At 46.2% G+C, this 22,831-nt stretch overlaps 1 long non-coding RNA gene and 1 pseudogene across 6 annotated transcripts; both read right to left on the reverse strand.

The window, feature by feature from the left end:
* Positions 1 to 2,345: 2,345 nt before the first annotated feature.
* LOC147911422 (uncharacterized) lies at positions 2,346 to 22,746 on the reverse strand. Of its 6 annotated transcripts, XR_015550904.1 has the most exons (10): positions 22,662 to 22,746; positions 19,670 to 19,784; positions 19,001 to 19,174; positions 9,089 to 10,839; positions 8,810 to 8,891; positions 8,100 to 8,202; positions 4,700 to 7,497; positions 3,377 to 4,467; positions 2,680 to 2,796; positions 2,346 to 2,600 (listed from the first exon to the last, which is right to left on the reverse strand). It is a non-coding gene; the product is annotated as an uncharacterized LOC147911422 (long non-coding RNA). The 6 variants fall into 6 exon arrangements; XR_015550905.1 differs by having other exon boundaries at positions 2,346 to 2,796; positions 4,362 to 4,467; XR_015550908.1 differs by lacking the exon at positions 3,377 to 4,467 and having other exon boundaries at positions 2,346 to 2,796; positions 5,850 to 7,497.
* Positions 16,851 to 17,314, reverse strand: LOC147911423 (10 kDa heat shock protein, mitochondrial pseudogene; annotated as a pseudogene).
* Positions 22,747 to 22,831: the final 85 nt, after the last annotated feature.

Here is a 22,831-nt window from a genome sequence, read left to right on the forward strand (position 1 = left end):
GGGTTCATGTGGGTAGACCACCGTGAGCAGGAGCAGTTGGAGAGGTGTTAGAAGCCTTGGGGGGGTCGGTCAGGTTCAAAGCCCAGGTCAAGGCCGGCTGGGTGGGATGTGGAGTGCGGGGTGGTGCCCTTCTGCCTGAGGTTTATCCCAAGCCCCTGAGGTGTAGGTCTTTCCTCAGGGGTGGAATAATGTGCAGACACAGGTGTGTGCCTGATCTGGGAGAATTAAGTCCAGAGGGCAGAAGCAGCAGCAAGGACAGCTGGGCAGGGCTCTGATGCCTCTGGGACGGAGCCAGTCACTGTCTTTGCAGAGCTCCACGAAGAAGATCAGCGTGGAGCTGGCGGAAGGGGATATTCCATCCATCTCCCCGATGGAGGCGCCGGTGTCCCACAGGACTGGATCAGCAGCTACCGGGAGATGGTCTGCAGTGACAGTGATAAAACCCTCAGAGCCACCAGAAGACCCAGCTTCAATCCCGGGAGAACCATCATATCCACCATGTCCTGCAGCAGCCCAGGAGGCAGCTGAGGCCCCAGCATCCATGCAGGGAGCGCCATCCCCTGCACAGTCTCCTGTAGGATACCAGGAGGCAGAAGAGGCCCAAACCTCTGTGCAGGGAGAGCCATCCCCTGCACAGCCTCCTGCAGGAGACGAGGAGGCAGCTGAGATCCCTGCCTCCGTGCTGGGACAGACATCTCCTGCACAGACTCCTGCAGGACTCCAAGAGGCAGCTGAGGCCTCAGCCTCTGTGCAGGGAGAGCCATCCCCTGCACAGGCTCCTGCAGGAGAACAGGAGGCAGCTGAGGCCCCAGCCTCTGTGCAGGGAGAGCCATCCCCTGCACAGGCTCCTGCAGGAGAACAGGAGGCAGCTGAGGCCCCAGCCTCTGTGCAGGGAGAGCCATCCCCTGCACAGTCTCCTGCAGGAGACAGGGAGGCAGCTGAGGCCCCAGCCTCTGTGCAGGGAGAGCCATCCCCTGCACAGCCTCCAGCAGGAGAACAGGAGGCAGCTGAGGGCCCAGCCTCTGTGCAGGGAGAGCCAAGCCCTGCACAGGCTCATGGAGGAGAACGAGAGGCAGCTGAGGCCCCAGCCTCCGTGCAGGGAGAGCCATCCCTTGCACAGGCGCCTGAAGGAGACAGGGAGGCAGCTGAGGCCCCAGCCTCTGTGCAGGGAGAGCCATCCCCTGCACAGCCTCCAGCAGGAGAACAGGAGGCAGCTGAGGGCCCAGCCTCTGTGCAGGGAGAGCCATCCCTTGCACAGGCGCCTGCAGGAGACAGGGAGGTAGCTGAGGCCAATCTCTGCGGCCTGGGAGAGCTGGCTCGAGACCCTCCCTCATCAGCACCTCCAGTCCCACCTATTCCACCTACTCCCTTACCACAAATTTCCTTCCCCATCCTCCTAATTGTGTTTCTCTATTTCTTGGTTTCTTTCATTGATTTTTTTTTATTGTTTATATCTTGATTATTTAAAATAAATTTCACTTTCATCTTTTAACAGTTTAATGTTTTTCATTTTAAATTGTACACTTCATGAGCATTAAGTACATTCACAATGCTGTGCAGCCATCACCACTGTATGGGTTTAGAATATTTCATTCTCCAAAAGAACACCCTGTTCTAAAAGCACTCACTCCCACTTTCTCCCTCAGGCCCTGGCAACCCCTCATCTGTTTTCTGTCACTGTTTTTTTTTTTTTTTTATCTGTTCTGCATGTTTCTTATAAGTGAAATCATGCCATAGGTGGCCATGTGTGTCTGCCCATTTATTTTCAAACGGCCTGATAGGTTTTCCTTTTCTGTTTTTATTTGAAATAGAATTTCTCTAATTTGATAGGAAAATCCCAGATGGAGTCTAGACTTGATGTATCAAAAAAAGCCCTTCTGGTAAATATGTGCATAATCTTGGGGTACAGACTGCTGTTCTAAGTGGAACACCAGAGCCAGAAGCCACACATGAAACGCGTTGCTCTTCCTGCGGCCAAAACAAGAACAAGAAAGGGTAGAAAGCTGGAAAGACAAACCACAAACTGGAGTGTATTCCTCATCACACAAGGCCAGGGAAAGGTTACGCATCCTTGTGGTCCAAAAAAACGCTCGAAAGTCAGAGTTTTAAAAAGAGATAAAGAGCAAACACATTCAACGCCAACGAGAGGTGATACACAGGGGCAGCATGTGTCAGAGATGCGCGAGCTCCCCGAGGAGGAGAGGCGCACATGGAGACACTGTGGAGAGGGCACTGGGCCCCATCAGACGGGCTGGGTTCCAGTGTGGTGACGACCAGACCTGGTGACAATGTGAGGAAGCAGAGGCCCCAGTAGACCCCTCGAGACAAGTGTGAAAGGACACTCCTCTCTGGAGACCAACCTGCAGGACCCATCGCAGTCCCCAGGGGCACGCCTGTGCTGGCGGTACTGATCCCAGGACTTCATCCCACAGAAATTCCTGCCTAACTTTTCAAAGATGTATTTTCCAGACTATTCATCACAGCACTGGTTGCAATAGCAAGCAATTGGAAGGAACGCTACTGTCCATGGCGAGGCGATGGGATCCATCCGTCCCATCTGTAAGACCACTAATATGTGATATCAGCCGGGAGACATGCATCTAGGAACATGAATCTGTGTGTGAGAGAGAGACAGAGACAGACAGAGAAAGAGAGAGACAGAGCCAGAGAGATACGCACCAAATCATCCATGGGGTTCACCTCTGGGGATGGGAATTGCCACTCGCTTCTCTTCTCCTTTAGAGGCCTGCGTGATGTTTCAACTTGATAGAATGTGCCTCTATTCCTCTTATAATTCTAACAAGATTAAAATCACATGTTAATGTTATCCATTTATCATTCATCTTTGGACTGAAGTACATTATTTAGTTTTTCTTTGTAAAGGTTTTTATTACAAAGACAATGTACGTTAATTACAGTAAAAGAATGAATTCTTTTTTTTTAAAGATTTTATTTATTTATTCTCCCCCCAAAGCCCCAGTAGATAGTTGTATGTCATAGCTGCACATCCTTCTAGTTGCTGTATGTGGGACGCGGCCTCAGCGTGGCTGGAGAAGCGGTGCATCGGGGCGCGCCCGGGATCCGAAGCCGGGCCGCCAGCAGCGGAGCGTGCGCACTTAACCGCTAAGCCACGGGGCCGGCCCTGAATGCTAAGGGAATTAAGAATTAAGTGGAAACTGAGGAGTGCCCTTAACAGGCAGTGTTCACCGTTTCAGTCCTTTGCCTTTGTATGCACGTGTGTGTGCACGTGTGTGCATGTGCCCATTCAGCTGTGTGCATCTGTATGCACATGGGTATGTCTATGTGCAAGTGTGTGTGGGTGTGCACTTGCGGCTATCGTGTGGGAAGGACTGCAGGGAGTGTGCTCTTCTGGAACCTGATTTCCCCAGGGCTGGACCCTGGCCAGTCAATCCTCTTCCTCCTCTGCGTCGGCCTCAGAATTGCCTAAGAGCCTCTGCTGGGCAACACGGATCATTTCTGATTTTTCACTCCCGTCATCGTGCTGAAAGGAACACCTGCATCCATAAATCTCTACTTCTTTAGGACCGATCCCTAGAGGCGGAGATTCTGGCTCATAATGTAAACGTGATGTTAAGGTGTTGGTCACAGTCTCTGACACCCAAGGTCTCCTTCTACCCTGTGATCTTGTTTGGGAACAGGGAGTCCAGAGACCCTGAAGCAGAGACCTGAGGGAGGGAGGGAGAAGGAGGAGCAGCTAGGATGCAGGGGATGAAGGTACCTGGGGTGACCTGCCCAGCTGGAAGGCCTCGCTCCTGTTGCTTCTGTCCCTACCACTCCCCTCACCCCTGGCCCCGCCCCTAACACACCTAACCCCGCTTTGGCCTTGTCCATGCCCCTCCTGCTCCCTAACTCACCTGAGCTGAGCAGCCTGGCCTGCCATCCAGGACAGATGATGACGAGGGTCTGGACACTCCTGCCTGCTCCCTCTCCCTCCAAGCAGAGAACCCCATCCTCAGTCAGGAAAGTACATCTAGGTCAGTGCAGTGAGTCACAGGGACCTCCTTGAACATGCTCCCTCCAGGGGGAGTTCTCAGTTGCAACAGCAGGACCCACTTGAGCTTGTGTGAGCAGAAGTGACTTTTACAAGACAGAGCGGAGGTGTCATAGAAGGTGCCAGAAGGTCAGAGCACGGGGCTAGAGGCTTTGGAGAAGGTCATCGTGCCCAAAGCATACCTCAGGGTTTTCCAGGAGTGATGGCTGCCTCAGGCACTGTGCCAGCCCCAGCCCACATATCCAGCACATTCAGCCTCTGCGATGGAGGGGCCCTGCTCAGTGGGGATGAGGGAGAGAGCCCTGGTGACCTCGGAGAGGCATTGCCATTGGAGCCTCGGTTTCCTCACCTGTGAAGTGGGGTGGCAGCCGACCTTTCATGGTGGTGTCAGACAAGTTCGCTGAGGCTGCACCTGGAGTGCCCTGCACCTTCTCAGATCTCAACAGCTGCTAGCTCTAATGAAGAGGAATCAAGAGAGGAGAGATGGGGCTGGGTCCTGGATCCCCACCTGGCTGGCTGACTGCCGTGGGACGAGATGGGGTGGAGAAAGGCATTCCAGAGGAACAGCGGAGTCAGAGCGAGTAGGGCATGCCTGGGGGGAGATCAGAGTGGGCAGAGGCGAAGGGCCCCAGGGGGCTCTGAGTGGGGTGACATCAGCAGGAACAGCTCACGGTGATGAGCACTTACCGGGGCCTCTGTTCTCCTCTTGAGCTATCTCCTTGAATCCTCCCCACAACTCCTTGGGGGAGGAGCAATTATTGTCTTCATTTCACTGATGAGGAAACTGAGGCTCAAAGAGACTTGCCCCCTCTGTGCCCTGCAGAGTGGCAGAGCCGGGATTTGAACCCAGTGCCTCTTAGACCCCTTGGGCCTGCCTGAGAAGGGCTCCCCCATGCTGAGAGAGGGACCTCTTTTCCCTAAAGTTCTGAGAACTTTTGGTCCTGATGCCCAGAGAGACCTCACTCTGCGGGGGGATAGGCTGGTCCTTGGTACTGGGAGAGCCCACAGCGCCCACAGCTGGCCATTCCCCGGCCACCATACCCAGCCCCAGGCAGACGGAGTGGCCCTGTCCCTTTAGTTCAGTGATGGCTGGAGGCCAGAAGGGTGCAGGCCCCAGGGAGGCCAGGACCCCTGAGCCCGAGGAGGCCACAGTGCAGGACAGTGGTTTGCAATGATCCAAAGTCAGAGAAACAGGGGTCCTAGTCCCTGCTCAGCCTCTTTCTAGCTGGTGATGCAGGTGAGGCTCTCAGCCTGTTTCCCCATCTGTACAATGAGGAAATAACTTGGCCTCCTGATGGGCTGTTGGGAGACTTCCCTGAGGAATGGCTTGAGCATCTCTAGCCTGGTGCCCGGAGCGTGTTAAGAGCCCCCTGCCAGGCTGTCACAGTGGTCCTCCAGGGCGCAGGGTCTGGGAAGTCCCTCCTCAGGTTCCCTTCCTGCTGCCCTGCTCCCGGGAACATTCAGCATTGTTTGAGGAGGAGCTGAAGAAGATCCAGGACCACACTGTGTTGCAGGTGACGGAGGCTCAGCGCTGGGAGGACAGCTGGACATGCTCCATGCCACCGTCCAGGGCTTGTGCTGTGACCCCCTGTGAGCCTGCCACAGATAAAGGCTCCTCCTGTGTGGATCCAGCTTCTGTGGTTTACTCACTTATTGCTTCATTCACCCAGTCATTCCTTCACTCATTCCTTCACTCACTCACTCCTGCACTCATGTACTCATTCATGCATTCGTTCATTGTTTCACTCACTCATTCAGCCAATACGTTCTGGTCCCTGCCATGGGCCGAGCACTGTAACTTCACCAGTGAGTATGACCCCACGTGGTCCCTGCCCACCTGGAGCTCACATCCACTGTGTGACCTGAAAGAGGGCTGTCCCTCGGGTTAGCAGGGGTGATGAGCACCAGGAATCCACTTCTGAAAGTAGAGGCCACCCATGCAAAGAAAAGAACGGAGAAAACCCATGCTTGGCACTTCATCGACAAAAAAAAATAATTAAAAGTTAAGAAAAATAAAGATATCCTACATTTAACAAAATGTGGGTTCTAATCACAAGTGTGCACTCATTCCTACAACCAATGAGAAGTAATCCAGAGTGGACTGGGTATTTGTAACATATTCTTCTGGCCAATAATAGCATTTCAGTAAACATGTTCCAGGGCCTCATGATTTTCCTAAGGCCTCTGTGATCCTCCAACACTTAAATCTTTCTCCTTGGAAGCCTCTGTCCTGTCACCCTCCTTGTCGAATGGCTCTTCCACTGTTCGGGGGCCTACCCTGCACGGCCACACTCGTCAGTGACTCTCCACGTTGTTTGGACAGGCTGCCCGCATTCCTCCCTCAGCCTCACGAGCTCCTGTTTCTTTGGCAAGGTTGGTGTTTTCACTGGGTGATCACCGGGCATCCTTCTTTGCAGCGGTTTGCATCTTCCCACGCTGTGTCTCCTCTGACGACTCCGGGAAGCAGGCCTTTTGTCCCCATCTTACAGGTGAGGAAGCTCAAGTCCAGAAGGCTGGACAACCTGCTCCAAGTCACAGCCAGCGTGGAGCCTCAGCAGAGTTTGGGCCCCAAAGCAGACTAGGATGTAGGGCAAGTGGTTTGTTTGCAGGTGATGGAGGAGGCCCGAGGGAGGCCATGGGGAAGGGAGCCTGGAGGTGGAGAGCCAGTGCGGGGCCTGACGAGGGAGCATTGAGGTGAGCATCCATCCTAGTCCTGTTGGGAGATGAGATCCCACCCGGACTGGCTCTGTCCCCGTGGGTGGAGGGTTTACCCCGGGTCATGAAGGCTTCTGTGCTACAGGCTGGCACAGGCTTGCAGGAGAGGAAGCTCCCGGTGCAGGAGAGAGCCCTCAGGCAGAGAGTGGATGCAGGTGCTCCAGGGGGACACTGTGGGCCTGCTGGGGACTGGCTCCCAGGGACTGCAGGGACTCAAGTGGGCTGAGGGAACTGAAGGGCAGCAGCAGCAATGTCTGCAGCGGGGGTCTGCACACATGTCCCACACTTATGCCCCCAGAAAGGCTGCTCTGCATGGCATTTCTCCTCCCAGATGCGTAGTTGGCCCAAACCGCCCCTCCACTCCACACTCCCAACTCCTTTCCACTCGTCTCAGGTTACTAGAAATTCAGAATATTTTAGTTGGTGTTGGAGCCCAGAGACTTTTGTTTGTCCTGCCCATGTTCTAACACTGCTGGCTTTTTAAAGATCTCAGGGCTTTGACTCCAAAACAGCAAGATGATGAGGATCCCAGAGAGCTTTCTGGAAGCAAGACTTTATGCTTTGCAATACTGCCATCCCACCAGCTCTTCTCAAAATCCCTCCAGGACACAGACTCACAATCTTGGGTCCTCAGATTGCTGAAAGGATGCGCCTTCAGAAAGTGATCGGCGTGGGTCGGCAGGACACACCGAATGGTTGAGTGAGGAATTCAGCCAATCCTCTTCCCGGAAAGCCATGATCACACCGGACGTGCTGTCAGAAAACAACCTCTGGTAAGAGACCAAAGACATACAACCAACTGAGGAGCATTTGAAGCTGAGGGAAGAACAGTGAGAGTCGTGGTGATTTTGCCCAGGGCAGGTCCCGTCCCCACCCCCTCAGTGTGACGGCCCTGTGAGCGGCGCAAGCCTGAATGGGGGTGGCTTCACTGTCACAGGTTGCCCACTTGATGTCGCCATGCGTGGGCAAAGCCCGGCCCCTAAGCATTTCTGGAAACAGTAGCCATCTCAGTGGCAAGCTGACGTGGAAGGTCAACTTTGCAGCCGCCTGAGGTTGGATCTAGAACAGAGCAGCGAATCAGCCAGGAAGGTGAGACGGACAACCACACAATGAGACAGACACAGCGGCCTTGATGGGCTGCACATAACCCCAGGGGGTCTGAAAGGTTGTGTGCTTGTGCAGGCCTGTGCTCAATCAGGTGAGACCAGGAAGATGGGCATTGTGGGGATGCTTAGAGACCTGCCACCAGCCTGGGCCCTGCCCCCAGGTGTTGCTGCCTCCCAGGAAGTCCAAGTTGACTGAGGGGACAATGCCCAGCCCTGTCGAAGGTCCCTGTCCACTCTGGGGCTCCCATGCAGAGAGGCCTTCCCACCTGGAAACTTCTCCCCAGGTCTTCTTCAGAGGCTGAAACGAGGTGCTCTCAGAGCAGAGAAGATGGTGAGCAGTGAGGAGAGGCTCCTGAGGAGTCGGCCCTCCTGGGGAAGGAAGCAAATGAGCTGGGAGGGTGGAGTGGTCCCTGCTTGCTCTGGCCTCAGCCCCCTCAGTGTACATCTCCCTCCTGGAGGGGACAGGAGCCCAGGGAACCCGGGAGAGCACACCCGGGCCGCGATGAGCAACACTCCCAAGGAGGAGGATCTGAGCTCAACGCAGGATCAGCCCAGGTAGGAAGGGAGCCTTTCGCCACCAGGACACTCGAGTCAAGGTCAGCGTGCCCCTGCAGGGATGATCTCCCTGCCTGTTCTATACATCCCTGTGGACCACTGACTGCTTAGGGACTGGCTTCTGACCAGCAGACCCAGCACAAGTGACAGGACGACCCTTCCCAGATTCCATCACCGAGGCTGTCATTCTCTCTCACTCGCTCTCTTGTGTTCCCTCTTCCCTCTCCCCTTGTTCCCCTCTCTCAGTCTGTCTAACCCCTGGACCTGGGGACATACATGGACGTCCTGAGCTCCCCTATGCAGAGGCCCACGCAGAAGAAAACCAAGGGAGTGCCCTGGCCAACAGACAGAAAGGAGCCAGGCTCTCAGTGAAGCTGATCCTGACCGAGCCCACAGGAGTAAGCTTGACAGCACATCTCACCCTGGTCCAGCCTCAGTGGAGGCCACAGCCCCAACCTGGAAGTCGTCATGAGCAGAGGCTCCAGCTCAGTTGTGCAGGATTCCTGGTCCACAGAGATGGAGAGAGAGTGAATATTTGCGGTTTACAGATGCAGGGTGGGGAGCAGTGTTGTCAGAGAGGAGGAGACACCTCACACCATCTCCCAGTTCCCAGGTCTGGCCTGCCCTTCTCCCTCCTCTCCCCTCCAGGTTCTCTGCAGCCACAGTGCCCACCTCTCTAACCTCCTCTGGCCAAACACACTTCTGCCTGGGTGTCTCCACACCAGCAGTGCCTTCTCCCTGGCACGCTGATCACAGGTGAGTGCAGCGCTGGGTCCTCATGTCATTCTGGTCACAGCAAATGTCACCTCAGTCAGGCCTTTCAGACCCTCCTACCCAGTGAGACCCCAGCCCTCCCTGCAGGACTCTCTTTATTTTCATTCCAGTTCATGCTCTTCTCTTTCACGTGTCTCTGATTTTGTGCTTTTGTCCATCTGCCTCCAGACTGAACTCCTGGTGGGCAGGGACCACTGGGTAGATTTCAGCACCACCCTTGGGCCCACCAGGGCTCCCGGCCCAGGGTGATGGCTTGGCACATAGCTGCCGAATGAACAAATAGGGGCATCTTGGATCCCTCCTTCCTGCTTTTGCTCCACTCAGTCGGTGAAGAGGAACACTAGTAATAGGAAGTGCAAGTGGGTCCTGAGGCAGGGGGAGGGTCAGCATGACTTCTGCGTGAATCCTCCTTTCCCCAGTTGCTCCAGCACAGCTCAGTGGGCACCACTGACACAGGAGGCTGCCACCTGATGGCCAGCACAGGAACTGCAGCCTCAGGCAGGGACAGCACAGCACCAGGCAGGCATGTATTTCTTGTGGAGAAATGCCTATCCAAACGCATTGCCCATTTTTCATTGTGCTATTTGTATTTTATTGTTGAGAGGGGAGAATGTATTATATATTCTCAATAGTAGACCTTTATCAGATATGTAAAGATCTGTAAACATATTCTCCCCTTCTGTGAGTCGTCTTTTCGCTTTCTTGATCGTGTCTTTCAATGCACTCAAGTTTTACTTTTCATGAAGTTTAATTGATCTGTTTTCCCTTTGGTTGCTTATGTGTTGGGTGCCACAATTACAAAAACATTGCCTAATCCAGGGCCATGTTTTCTTCCAAGAGTTTTATAGTTTTAGGTCTTACATTTACATCTTTGATGGTAAGAAGATGTAACATTTTTGTATATGGTGTGAGGTAGGGGTTCACCTTTATTCTTTCACATGTGGATATCCACCTGTCCCAGCACTACTTGTTGAAAAGATTATTCCCTCCTCATTGTCTTGGCATCTCAAATAATTCTAGAATCTGTGGTTGTTGCAGGTGGTGTGACTTACAGTTCCTTAGAATTTTTCTTTACATGAAGGTTGCTTTTCTCTGGCCTTGTGGACTTTCACCCACTGCATATGTAGACTGATCATTAGCAAAATAATCATATCAGGTATTTGGACTAGTTTTTTCTTTGCTTGCGGTGGGTATGTAAGTCCACACCCTGTTACTCCCTGATGGCTGGGTGGACCACATTGCACCATTGTTCTGGCCTGGATTATCGCTGTATCCTTCTAACTGGTTTCTCTGCCTCTATATTTGACCCGCAATCTATCCTCAATGCACCAATTGGAGTGACCCTTTAAAACCAGATGTCACACCCTGACATTGTGAAATCTCTCAAGGGGCTCTCCATTTCTCTCAGGGGGAAAGTTCAAGTCCTTATGATGGACCTCAAGCCCAATACAGTTGGTCCCACACTCTCTCTGACATCATCTTTGGCCAGTCATCCCCTGTACCATTTGCTCCAGTCCCTCTGCCCTCCATTATGCTCCTGGTACATGCCAGGCACTCTCCCACCTGTAGACTTGTACTCTATGTTCCTTCCACTTGGAATCCTCTTCCACATGATGATTTCATGCCTCATCTTCTTCACTATCTTTAATTCTGTGTTCAAATGTCATCTTGGTGAGGCTGTATTGACCATGTCATTTAAAATATAAACTATCCTCTTGTCCTGACACTCCCTATCCAACTTGTTCCCCTTTCATTTTTCCCCTTAGCACTAACACACTATAAAATAATATATAATGATAAGAATCAGTGTTCAATCAGGACACGGAAACCAACCAATAGATTGAGCAGGGACAGTTTATATAATGAACAATTAACCATAAACCTTTAAAGGGAACTATAGAGAATAGCCCAGAATTACAGTAGAGTAGTTAAGAAAGAAACAAATTTGGGAGAGGACCCCCTCGCCAAGGCTGCCTTCAGGCCTTGTTGGAGAAGGAATGATTGCAGCACAGGGATGGTGGAGAAGATTGTCATGTTTCCCAAGGCCAGTACCAGTCCCTGGTCAGGGCAGAGCTCAGCAGGTAGGGAACAGCAGGCTGAGACTGGCAAACAGGAAAGCCCTGTCCCCTCCCAGGGGCAGGTAGGCTGAGGCTGGGATGCCTACTGGATTCACTGGGATTCCACTTGCAGCGGTGCCACTCATTCTCCTTATTAAGCCATCCAAGGGGATCCACTGAATCCACTGTGGATCACCCACTGTGGGTGAGTCCTGTAGACACCCCTGAATTGTGCCACTGCTGGTTGTACTGCAGGAGAAAGAAAAAGAAAAGAATGGAAGCACCCTGGAATTAGGATGGAAGGCCCTTTGTCCTAAACCTTCTCTGACAAAAGCTTAACCCCTGCCAGGTGCAAAAGAGAAATGTCTACTGGGTGCAGCTCCATTATTGCAGAACAGACAATAGAGGGCAACACTCTGATGTTGTTACACAGGGGCAATCCATTGATAACTGGCACCATAATTCCCTTATTATTTTGTTTATGTATTCCATGCTTTTACTTCCAACTTGCCTCTATTGCTTTATTTGAAGTAAGATTTTGAAGACAGCATATGCTTGTATCAAGGTTTCTAAAAAAAGGTATTTTGACCCCCCAAAATGCCATTATTAGATCAAAACAACAGAAGAATTAAAAGTACAAAGTAGCTATACTATCAGTATATGCCTTAAGTAAATAGTTTACTGTCAAATTCCTCTTATATAAGAAAGCACCATGCAGTTTCATTTTAATGATGTTAGCCTCAATAATCTAGTATAATAATAAACTCCTTTGTAATGAGTAACTATATAAAATGAAGTTACAATAATTTACAATTTACGTCTGTGACATGACCCAACTACTCTCTACAAGCACCACTGAAATCTTGATTGATGCTTGGCTACCTTGTTCTACTAGAACTAACGGGAATATTTCACTGCCAACAAATTCTGTTTACCTACTGTGTAGTTTATAAGGGTTGAATTCTTCTCTACTTGAAAATCACCATTTTCATCTCTCCATATGGATACCTGTTTATTGGCAGATAGCTTTGCAGCCAGTATAGTTTTTTTTCAGGAGAGTCTTATATAAGAAGTCATAAAATATGAGTATAAATAACTTACACTTAGGCAATTTTTCTTTTTCTTTTTTTTTCCCTGCTTGGAAAGATTTGCCCTGAGCTAACATCTGTTGCCAATCTGCCTCTCTTCTTTCTCCCTTCCCAAAGCCCCACTACATAGTTCTATATTCTACGTGTAAATCCTTCTAGTTCTTCTACATGAGCCACTGCCACAGCATAGTCAATGAGAGACGAGTGGTGTGGTTCGCGCCTGGGAACTGAACCTGGGACTCCGAAGCGGAGCGTGCCAAACTTTAACCGCTAGGCCATCAGGGGTTGCTCCAGGAAATTTTTCTAGAAAAATATTGGAATCAAGATGTATGATTTATTTCTAAAAATTTCATAACATACTTTAAAACATGAAATGCTCAACATGTTTAAAAGCACTTTACCACTCAGTTTACCTTAACAAAGATATAGCAAACATTTTGAGAAATATACTTTCAACAGGAAAGTCCAATTGTAGCTTTATGCTTTTGTAGACCACTCCCAATAACGTGGCTTAAAAAATATAACTGTAAGATTCTCTCAAGAAAATGTATTTCATTTCTATAAAAATCGTTCTTTACAGTGTCTCAATGTTTGTTTCCTACTAAGCTTCTCAATGTTCTTTAGGCTTAACAATATAGTAGAATCAAGCTCCTATAATCTAGCTTTTAATCCCACAATCCGGAAAGCTCTATCTCAAGGTCATCAATGACCTCTTAAATCACCGAATAATATTATTCCCATTTTATAAGTGCGAATACTAGGTTTTAAAGAAGTCAAGTTCATGCCCAATATTGTTTAGCTAGTAAGAGGCAGAGCCTAGATATGACTGACTCCTGCTGTCTGATTCTAAAATCCATAAGCATAACCTCTAGGTATACAGCCAAACATAACACTCTGTATTCTTGCAACAGAATAAATGCATTTGCTTTTTCCTTAATGTCTGTAACACGGTTCTTAACTATTCCAATACAGTGGTTTCTCCCTTTCTGTAAATGAGAGTGTTCTTCAAAGTACCTTCCTTCCTCTCTGCTCTTCTCTATACATTCCCTCCACTCCCAGTTCTTGAATTCATTTAACAAGCATTTATTTTATTGAGTCCATACAATTCCAGACCCCATGGAAAAACAATGAAAAAAAACCAGTCCCTGGCCTTGAAGGATTTACAGACTACTAGGGGAGAAAGCCCTATAAGCAAGTCCAATACTATTTTCAAAAAAAAAAAACAAGTTTGAGTCTGCACAAACACAGAAGGCTATCTATGCCACACAGCACGGGTTTTCAAGCCTTTTCTGAGGAGGACTACAGTTTTTTAAGAAATAGCGTTTAAAATTTCCAAAAGAGCACGCAAGACCTAGAACTTCCCTGATCCACTGTCCCCTTCCCACTACAAGCCATGTTTTTTCTAAGACTCTTAAGAACATCGTTTGAAAACCACTATATTCTAACATCTTAATAGTTTTGCCTTTCATGCCTAGGTCTTTAATCTACCTGGAATGGATTTTTGTGTACGGAGTAAAGTAGGGTTCCAATTTGAATTTTTTCCATACTGATATCTAATAGTCCCAGGACCACTTAAAGAAACGCCCCTCCTTTGCCCTCTGCTCTGTAAGAGCACTTCTATTAAAAGAAATCAAGTTTCTGGATACACGTGGAACTGGATTTGGGTTCTCTACTGTTTTCCACTGGTCTAACACTGTGCTAATACCAAAGTGCTTTAGTTACTATAGCTTTATATATAATAAATCAGGATATCTCATAGATCAAGTCTTCTCACCTTGACCTGCTGCTTAAAAAATATCTTGGCTATTCTTAGTCCTTTGTATTTCCATATGTATTTTAGAAAAGACACGTAATTTTGAGCTCTGTAATTTCCTGGCAAACTGGTAAAATACCCACAAAACGAATCTAGATCAGTGGTTCTCGACCGGGGCAATTTTAACACCCCACCTCCCACCCCAGGGACATTCAGCAACGTCTGGAAACATTTTTGGTTGTCACAAAGTGGGGGGTAGGTACTACTGGCCTCTAGTGGGTTGAGGCCTGGGAGATGCTGCTAAGCATCCCACAGTGCACAGGACAGCTGCCACAACAAAGAATTATCCCATTCAAATTTTAATAGTGCCACTTTTGAGAAACCCTGTCCCAAATAAATCAAGGGGCAAATTTGCATGGGCCCATTAAAGGCCAGGGAACGTCTACCAAAAACAATAATTTAGTTTTAGAAAAACTGAACTGCCATGTGCCAAATGAGATTTACCCCAATTCATTAAAAAAAAATCTTATTATTTGCATAGACCAATAGGCTTATCTTCCTGTTCTCTATAGCAGGGACATTTGCAGGAAGCTTATTGGAGGGGTTAAGTCTTTAAAATACAAAATTATAAAGAAACAAGACATAGCCAGAAGATATTAAAAAAAAAAAAACCTCAAAGAAATCAGTAAGAAACAACCCAATAGAAATATGGGCAATCTAAATAGGCAATTCACTAAAAGGAATATTCAAATGACCAATAAACATATAAAAAGATGCTCAACCTCATTAGTCACCAGAGAAATACCAATTCAAACTCACGAGAACACCATCCATGCACCAGAATGGCTAAAATTTTAGAAGACTGGACATATCAAGTGTTAACAAGAATGCTGAACAACGTAATTCCCATATACTACTGGATGTAGGGAAGGGGTTGCATAAACTGGTTCAACCACTTTGGAAAATGTTGGCAGTCTCTACTATAGCTGAACATATCCATACACTATGACCAGCAATGCCATTCCTAGGTATATATCCAACAGAAAATACTTACCTATTTGCAAAAGAATGAACAAGAATGGTCATAAAAGCATTAAAAGCCTAATGTAGAAACCATCCAAATGTCTAATAACTGCAGAACGGATTAATAAACTGTGATATGTTCATAGAAGTAAATAATATACCACAACAAGAACTACTACTATATGCAACAACACAAATGAATCCCCAAAATACAATGTTAAGCAAAAGTACGCAGACTCAAGAGTACAGATATCACTCCATTTCTATAAAGAGGCAAAACTCATCAATGGTGACAGAAGGGAGGATAGCCAATACCTGTGGAGAGAAAGGATAGTGACTAGAAAAGAGCATAAGAAGGGGCTGTAGGGTGTTGGTAATGTCCTATTTTTATCTAGGTGGTAGATACACGAGTGTGTTTACTTTGTGAAAATTCATCAAGCTGTACACTTAGGATTTGTATGCTTTTCTGTATTTAGCTTATATCTTACTAAAGAATTTGCTTAAAAATATAAAGAATACAACCCTGATTTATCGCATCTGATGCTTCAAGAGACTATTCTAAACAGCCCAAACTCACAATGATGCTAAAATGCAAGTTGTCTATATATTGACAACTGATTTTTTACCAAGGAACAAAGGCAATGCAGTGGATAAAGGATAGCCTTTTCAATAAATGGTGCTGAACAATGAGATATCCATAGGCAAAATAAATGAACTTGGATCCATACCTCACACCATATACCAAAAATAACTCGAAATGGATTTTAGACCTAACAGTAAAACCTAAAACTATATTTGATAGAAAAACACTTGTATTCAAAATATATAAAGAACTCTCAAAACTTAACAATAAGAAAAAAAAAACAGGCAAAAGTTTCGAACAGACATTTTATCAGAGAAGATAGACAGATGGCTAATAAGCACATGAAAAGACGCTCAACATCATAAGTCATCAGGGAAATGCAAATTAAAACCACAATGAGATACCACACTACATGCCTATTAGAATGGCAGACAAGACTGACCATACCAAGTGTAAGCAAAGATGTAGAGAAATGGGAACTCTCCGACACTGCTGGTGGGAATGTAAAATGGTATAATGTATAAACACTTTGGGTAACAGTTTGGAAGTTTCTTAAAGAGTTAAACATAAGTGATCCACTCATTCTACTCTTATGTATTTGCCCATAAAAAGGAAAGCACATGTCCATAACAAAGACTTACATACAAATGTTCATAGCAGCTTTATTTGTAATAGCCCAAAACTAGAAACAACTCACATATACATCAACACGTGACTGGATAAACAATTTGTAGTATATCCATAGAACAGAACCTTACTCAGCAACACAAAGGAACAAACTGTTGACACACACAACATGGATGAATTTCAAAAGAATTATGTTAAGTGACAGAAGCTAGACAAAACTGGTGTACGAATTGTCTGATTCCATTTATATAAACTCTAGAAAATGCAAACTAATCTATAGTGATAGAAAGCAAATCAGTGGTTGTTTGGGGAGAGTAAGTCAGAGAGGGGTGGGAAGGAGGGATAACAAAGGTGCATGAGAAAACTTTTGAAGGTAATGGATATGTTCACTATCTTGACGCTGACTGAAAGTTTCATGGAGGTACACCTTATGGTGGAGGCCATAACTTATCAAAGCGTACCATTTATTTTATTTTTTATTTTTTCATTTATATATTTTTATTTGGAAATGTTTATATCAGTACAGTGAAACTAAATTTTAGAGACACGGGATGTCATTAGTTTGGATATCATTAGTTTATTATAAAAGAGAGACATGGAAATTATTTACATGATGAAAGATTTCAGTACTTCAGTGGAATGGGCAGCTTCACGTGATGCCATTTCAATAGTGATTCATTTCAGTCTACATACTTTCCAAGAATGTCACCATCTCTAAATAAGAAATAATCCTTGTCGTCTAGAGCTACTTTGGTGCCTCCGTACTCTGGGAGAAGAACTTTATCTCCCACTTTCACACTAACTGGTTGAATCTCTCCACTCTTTCCTTTAGAGCCCGATCCAACAGCTACTACTGTTGCTTGCAATACTTTTCCTTGAGATTTTTCTGGAAGCATAATGCCTCCTTTGGTTACAGTATCGGCTGCACTCCTTTCAACCAAAACTCGGTCAAAGAGGGGAAGAAACTTTCTAAATGCCTGTGCTGCCATGACTCCGGCCGCTGCAGCCCACGCTCCGCTCTAGCGCCGCCGTTGCAAGCAGAGACCCGCAGTCCCACCCTCGAGACACGTGAACTTGGGACAAGGCACCCACCCAGCGCGCAGGCGCGCTCGCCCCCGGCCCCCGCCCCTCCCCGCGCGAAGGGGGCAGCCGCAGCAGCGCGCGCCGCGATTCCCCAGGAGGGCCCTGCACAGGCCCTGACGCGAGGACCCCAAAGCATACCATTTAAATAAATGCAGTTTGTTTTGTCAAGTATATTTCAATAAAGCTTTTCTAAAAAAAATACAGGTTGTACATAAATATTATAAACCAGAGTTTCTATAATTAGCTCAAAATCAACTCCATTCATTCACACAACAAATAGTTATCTAGCACCTACTATACGCCAAGCACTCTGCTAGGTTCCAGGGTTACAATGGTAAGCAAACTGACATGGCTCCTGACCTCATGGAGAACACAGTCTGCTAGGGGAAGCAGAGATCAATAAAAGATGCACACAGACACATGGATAATAAACACTTCACAGACAAGTGCTGTGAAGGAGACAAACACAGTGAGATGACACAAAATAACAGGGAAACCAAATCTGATCTAACGGAAAGGTCAGCATGGCTCCCTCAAGGAAGTGAAATTTAAGCGATACCTAATGGAAGAGGAGGATAACAAGTTGAAGATGTAACTTTCCTCAGAAGAGACACTAACACAAGCAAAGGCTCTGAGGCAGAAGAAAGCATGACCCTTTGAAGGAATGGAAAGAAAGTCAAAAGGGCTAAGGGTCAAAACAGTGTAGACAACACTATTGGTCACCTCTCCAGTAACTATTCCATCTCCTCTTCCTCACTCCTAACAGAATCACACTTGGGTTCCAGCAGCCACCCTCCTCCACACATAGTCATGTGCTTTAGAGGAAGATGACTCCATTCTTGATTTTAGGAAGTGGATACGTTGAGACTTAAGTCAGTCATGGCCACCTCTTTTCTCCCTGCCAGTGATTAGTTAAAGAATGGCATGAGTGAAAGCAGGAAAAGAAGTTATTGCGTGCTCTAAACAAGAGATGGTAGTTTGGACCAGGGAGTTGTCAATGGAGATAGAGATTTGCACGGAGAAATAAGGGAGAGCAACGTGTACAGGATGTCTCCTAGGTTTCTGGCTTAGGCAAATAACGATCAATCTTTTCCATATAGTCAAAGCCAGAGAAATATTTTTTAAAAATTAAGAGTCTTATGTTATTCTTAATATATTTCATTAAATAAATCTAATTACAACTATTCAAGGATCATACCTAAAACATATCTCATCCTCATGCAGGATACTGGCTTCAGAAGTTCATGCAAACTTATCAAGAATGAATGAGGCTAACTAGATTTTGTCTTACAATACAAATCAATGTTTTCTAAAATTCTAACCTATAATTAACAATCCTGCCTACAAATAACATCAATTTCTGAATATCATTTATTTTGCCTTGCCTGCTTCAAAAAATGATTTAAGCTAGCAAAATGTCCAAATCAATTAAAAGCCAAGCCAAGAATAAAGTAGTCCAAGGATTTCTGACCACTCTTGTGTTATCTAAAAATAATTCCAGAGAAATTAGATGGAGGTACCTAATGAATTATGCTCATCAAATTTATCAAATTAGGTCTCATAACAACAGTAATGAAGGTTCCTATTACAGATACCAACAGACCCAGGCAAAAATATAACCTACCTTGACAAGTTGATGAAGTGCCATTTCTTTCAGAAGGTGGTGTACTTGGACTGTTGAAATGACGTGAAGTTCCTCGGTCCTCGCCATCATTTGTAAAATTCTTTGAGTGGCACGTACAACGACGTGACAACGGTACTTCAGCGTTTTCGCTTAAGCTTTCATCCGCTGGCTTCCCTAAAAGTGAAAGAACCTCTATTTATAATATTTCTAATTAAACAAACATTAATCATCCTCTGCAGCTAGAGTGAGCAACCACTCGAATTTGCCCAGGATTGGGAGGTTTCCCAGGCTGTAAGATTTTCAGGGCTAAACCTGGGAAAGTACCTGGCAAATCTGGACAAGTTGGTCACCCTATCTGTAGCATCAAATTAGGACAGGAGAGAAACACTTATGATGTCAGAGACATTTATAGAGAAATTATCATCAATTTACATAATTTACAAAAAGATAATAGTCAAAGATTAATAATGTAATAAAGGCACAACCACTTGAGTATTCGTTTATATTGAGATTCATTAAAATATCAAGCAGGGAGGATTAAAACAAAGACCAAAAGTATATTCTTAGTTACTGCTATTTCCTTAAATGAATCATTCTGGATAAAAAGTACTTTATTACATTTTTTTCAAGTCCCAATAATCAAGCTGAATATATCAACCACATACTTACCACGAAGAAGAGCCTGTGGCCACGCTACAGCAGCACAAAGTAAGACTAAGCTGTTCCCACTTCCTGTAGGGCTCTCCAACAAACAACGCTGCTTACTTTTTAATCCTCGGACAATCTATTGACACAAAAACAATAAAAAAAATCAGTAAACAATTTACTTCATTAGGGTCTGTCTGCATCACAAGTACAAACACAACAAGCAGTAAAGTTGTACTTGAGGGAACATAGCAATAGCAGAAGGGAGAATTAGTATTTCGTTCAATCTCGACCTTATTCCTTTATCTTTCTCCCTAAAATTATGCTGGACTTAACAGCATATAGGCATAAAAGAAATGAACAAAGCAATTTGTGCCTTAAGGATGCAAGCACCGTCATTTCTGTAAAACTAGAGTACACTGATACCTTTGAAGACAACTTAATGGAGGATACTGCTGGGGAGAGTGTAAATCACTACAACCACTTTGGACAGAAATTAACAATTTCTAGCAAAGCTGAAGATACCCAACACCAGGAAGTCCAGTTCTATGTATATATCCAAAACCTTTCCCACAGGAACATAAGGAAACATGCATAAGAAAGTTCATAGCAGCATCGTTTAGAATTGCAAAAGAATGTAAACAACTTAAATGTCTGTCAGAAGGAAACTGGATAAAAAAATTCTGGTACATTCATACAATGGAATACTACACAGCAATTAAAATAGATTAACAATCAATAAGGCTACTTCTTAAAAATAATGTTAAGCAACTAAAAACACTTCTGAACAAATATAGGTACAGTATCATATCATTGTACAAAGTTTAAAAACAGGTAGAGTAATGCTCTATATTGTTTACAGATACATACATATGTAACAAAAGTATAACAACACGTCTAGGAAAGAAAAAGAATAAATTCAGCATACTAGTAATGTTACTTGCAAACAAGGTATAAAGTAAATATGGCAAAATATTAAGATGGAACAACTCTGGAAAGTTGGCTTACTCATTTGTCTATTAATTTTCTATATGATTGAAACATCTCAAAAAATATGGTGAGAAATATAGTATTCTGTGTAAAAGACAGTAAATACTTTGTAGAAAGTAGTAATTCCGTAAAGTAAATAGAAGTTCCAAATGAGCTGAGAATAGTTTTCAGAATATTCTCCTTTGCCTCCTAACCATATACAGTTTATAGCGATCAGGATTATTTTTCGAAAGGTTACATGTTCTTCCATGAACCCAGCAAATATTTTCAATCCATTTACTATCTGAGAAAATGAATGTAGTCACAGATTCAGTATACGTTATGAATTATCAGCATCTTTATCTTAATGAAGACTTAACTGCTGAAAAATACTTGCAGAATTCATTATAGCAAGCTATGATGGACAAGCTTTACAAGGAAAGTTCATCTTCACCCCACCAACTGTACATTCAGACCATATTGAAGAGTCATGCTTTCTTGTTTACTTAGATTCCTAACTGCAGCAGAAACGAAAATCAAGACTGAAACAATGCCATTCAAAGAAAACCAGATACCCAACTAGACTAGGACAGAAGTCTAGAAATAAAAAGGGGATTCCTAAATGTATAAACAAAACAAATGCAAGTAAAAGAATTTCCTAGTCTTAACCATCACAGTGCTTGAGAACATGACTCGGAATCTGACAAATCCGGATTTGTATCCCTACTCTGCCAAAGCTGTGGACCAGGAGGAGAAGTACGAGTTGTAGATCAGGTTCCCACAACTCAGATGTGTTTCCTTGATCATGTCTTCACTTCTCTAGACTAAGATCCTTATCTGTAATAATCCCTAATTGAAAAACTGTTGTAAGGGAGAAAATGCCTTGGCACACAGTAGGTGCTTGATAATTCTGATTTAAAGGTCAGAAGGGGATAATGAAAAGCAGATGGGCTTTGGAGTAAAGCAAGCCTAAGTGTGAGTCCCACTGTGTGAATCACTGAACCTCAGTCTGTTTCTTCATCTGTGCAATGGAGATAAGATTATCTACCCGATAGAGTTTTGACGAAAATTAGCCAGGCATTGAGTTAAGAATTAAGTAAGGTAATGGATAGAACGTGCCTAAACTCCAGTATTTGACACAGAGGAGGTGATCTACTTTAATCCCCACCTCTTCTAAACCACCTATGCTTAATCTAGGATCCAGAGACGGAAGTCAGAGACTGTGATCTCTTGCTATTGCGTGCAGAAGTCTTGGTACATGACTGCGTTTCTCTGAAGAGAAAGTCCGTGGATTTCTCATTCCCAGAACTATATCCTAATAAAATAACTGAAAACAGAGGGGAGACTGATATGCACTGTTATCAACTGAGGACTTCCTTGCAATAGTGAAAAAAAACGGCGAATTCGACCTGGGGATGGAGGGATGGTTAAAAGAGCAATTCAACAGCTTATGAAGCCAATTATACCCTGACCCCTAGCCTATGTGTTCCAAAACAAGCTAAGAACCACTATTCTAAGGTATTTCCCAGTTCTAATATTCTGTGATTCTATCTGTGCAACTCTTGAGAAGAGATTTGGTGGACTCTAACCCCTTCACCCCAGCCAATAACGCAACGCCGGCTAGTTCCTCAGATACAGCCTAGAAATGCATCCCGCCCGCAGTCGCCGCAGTCCCCCAGGGGATAAAGGACGAGCCCCGATCCGCCTCCCGCCGTCGCCCCCGCCGCCATGAGTCAGCGGGGCCCGAGGGGGCCCGGGCCCTCTCCCCGGGGGTCGGGACAGGCTCCCTCCGGCCTCCGCGTGCTCAGACCCCCGAGGCCCGGGGACGCGGTCACCCCGACGGCCCGCACGGCGGCCAGGCGAGAGCAGAAGGCTCCCTTCGGGCAGGCTGCGCGCCGCCCCACGAGAGACAGGCTGGCCTGTTCTGAGGAAAACCGAGGCAGCGCTGCCTGGGCTCCGAGTCCCGGGAGAAAAGGAAACGGTATCCGCGAGCACACACGGCGGAGCCTGGCAGAGAGGAGAGGCCCCAAACCTCTCGCCTCCTCACCGGGCTGCCACTCCCTGGCCGAGCGCGGACTCCGGCGCCTCGCCCGCTCCCTCCTCCGCTCTCTCCAGGCCGCGCGCCCGCGCTCTCCCGGACGAATTCCCGCCTCCCGCCCCCTCGACTCCCAGCACCCAATCACCCGCCAGAGCAGAAACCAAGCAACCAATCCCGGC

Source organism: Ceratotherium simum, unplaced genomic scaffold (assembly GCF_057802395.1).
Source record: "Ceratotherium simum simum isolate JZ-2026a unplaced genomic scaffold, ASM5780239v1 HiC_scaffold_43, whole genome shotgun sequence".
NCBI classification, from domain to species: domain Eukaryota; kingdom Metazoa; phylum Chordata; class Mammalia; order Perissodactyla; family Rhinocerotidae; genus Ceratotherium; species Ceratotherium simum.